Raw genomic sequence first — 2,802 nt, 5'->3', positions numbered from 1 at the left:
TGTTTACTTTTTGGTGTTTTACCAGTTTTACGTGTTTTGTAAAGTGTCTGTGTTTTAATTAATGTATATTTTTTAAGATCCGTGAGTGAAATTCCCCTTTTTACTGAAACCTTTTTTTTAAGAGACTAATGATACCATACTTGGCTCCCTGTGGCAAGCAATTGACCACCTTCTATCAGCCCTTAAGGCTGACACGCACTCCCCTCGGATTTTAACACGCTTACCAGACAAAACTCTTGTGGATTGTGTCATTTTTCCTTTTCTCACATGCATACTTTCCTTTTACCAATTTACACCCTTCTACACGTCTTCTTCTTTCGGTACACTTATTGTTCCTGGACGTATTAACCAGGTGGTGGCAGCGCTAATGACCTAATTAATGAGGGTAATTAAAGTAATTGTAGACCATCACTACAGATGGACATGAGTAAGCAAAACTAAACAGCGGCAGTAACGCTCTTATAGGTATGATATGTAACTAATATATTAATTACTAATACTGTTGTATATTGCTATATGATATATTACTAATAAATTACATTAAAAAAATGTTTCGAAGGGAACTGCACGTTAAATATTTTCTAGTGTCGGGGACTATAAGGGCACTTTTCTCGCCATGGGAGCTTCTTTTGCTCACCAATCACTTCCTGCACCACACGTGGGACCACAGGACAGTGATAGAGTGCCTCCACATGTCATAAAAGACATCGGTAGACTGGAGAATATTTTGCTCAGAGATGACGGAATTCTGGCTCAAGAAGCAAGAACCAATCAGAGGGCCAGGAGTGGAAGTCGAGATTGACGAAACCCTGTTGGTGAGGCAGAAGTATCACAGGAGGAGGATGCTTCGTTAGGTATGTGTCTTCAGTGGGATTGAGTGGCAGTCAAAGAAGTTGTTTTTGGTCCCGTTGGTAGATCCTGAGGAACAGGACAGAACCGCCATTACATTAATACCAGTCGTCCAGCGGTAAATCCAGGAAGTATTATTTATAGCGACACTTGGGGCGCATGTAGCACGCGTCAGGATCTTGGATATTCTCACTATGTGATAAACCGAAGTGAGAATTTTGTTGCCACCTACGACACTAGGACCCACATGCATTCGATCAAGCGTTTGTGGAGGGACATCATGGGTTGGGTGAAGCGTTCTAGCATGCATCCATAGTACTTCCACGAGGTACCTGTTCCTGCGCTACCACACCAGAACCAGCTTCCATGACTTCTTTATTTTGGTAATTATAAAACATTACTTATTTCATTAAAAATCAATAGTTTGCATATTCAACATGTAATATATAATGTATGTAAAATATTGTATATCTTATTTTACTGTAAAATATTTTTAAATTCAGGCTGGTTATATCTGCTGCGGTTGGAGAATGGTCAACACGCCCATATCCCAATACCCAGTGAGCTCTGACGACCCAGACGAACCCAAGCCATGCCCTTCAGGATACCGCCCACCAGCCCAGGACGTCGAGAGGCAGACTGCTGTAGCAGCACGATCTCACAACCTGAAGTTCAGCGTAGTTTCCCAGGTTGGTCACACCATGTCTACAGCCATGTCCAGTGCGCTTACACAGCAAACATGTACTTAAGTCACAGAATCCTCGATCCTCCAGCAGAACACGACAACAACAGCAGCAGCACAAGGACTGCCCAGTCCTTAACCAACTGGGGAGCCTGCCAGCTCCCCTGTTGATCTCCACTTCACCTTCTGCACTCAGCCATACCTGTGGGCACTCACACCCACAACAATCACTCCATAAAGATATCGACCAGTTCAAATAGTAGATACTAAACCACCATCCATTATACTGGTGACCCCGGAGTGACACACACAACAGCAATCCCTGATCCTTAAGTGGAACATGACAACAGCAGCAGCAACACAAGGACTGTCCAGTCCTTGGCTGACTGGAGAGCCAATCAGTTCCCCCTGTTGATCTTCATCTCATGGTCCTGCCACTGGAACCTCCTCTTCAAGGTGCAGGACCTGAGCTCCCTCTCTGAGGTGAGTCAGCTTTTGAGTGGCTGTCCCACTGGAGAGGGATGAAAGAAGGGTTCTTTGGTCCCTTATTCCAGCAAGACGGGTGGCATGATTGTGGCCCGGTCAGGTCAATCGGCTGGTTTCCTTTGGGAGGTTAGGGTCAAGCAATGTCACCATTGCCACTCACACTGGTCCTGTGAGTGGCGGTACAATGGCCATTGGCTGCGTATATCCTCTCACCACACTTGTAGCTGTTAGACATTATTACTAACATTTTCGCTCTTGTTAGTCTCCATGGTGGGTGAGAGCATTAGAGGATGAAACAAATGCTTATTGCAGGGCAAATATTTCTTAAACACCCCCACAAAAATAAGATAACCATGATGAACTGTGCAAGGCACAAACCACGGCAGTCACTTTGAAGCCATAGATGGCTTCTAGTGGCAAGAGAAAATCCAAAGCACAAGTTGACTCTGTCAGACCTGCTGCTAATATGGAGACATCTGCCAAAAACATGTCTGTCCATGAGATTGTCCAGCAGATGGACTCTCGTGCTGGCCTCTCCAGGCCAGGCTCAGGGAGACTCTGAGGGAGAGTCTGGACCCCCTAGGCATTTCCCACAGTTCAAGGTTCCCTCTAAACCTGAAGGCTTCGACAATACCTACCTATTGGTGAGAGCATGGGAGATGCAGAGAAAAATCTGGTTGTCAAACCATGTTGCCAGAGACCAGGACATGATTATGCCCAAAGACCAAGCTACCCTGAACCCCACTGGGAGGTGTATGTTGAGTATAAAGGACATTAAGGTGTTG

The sequence above is a fragment of the Penaeus monodon genome, chromosome 17 (assembly GCF_015228065.2).
Source record: "Penaeus monodon isolate SGIC_2016 chromosome 17, NSTDA_Pmon_1, whole genome shotgun sequence".
NCBI lineage: Eukaryota > Metazoa > Arthropoda > Malacostraca > Decapoda > Penaeidae > Penaeus > Penaeus monodon.
Note: the sequence above shows the minus strand (reverse complement) of the source record.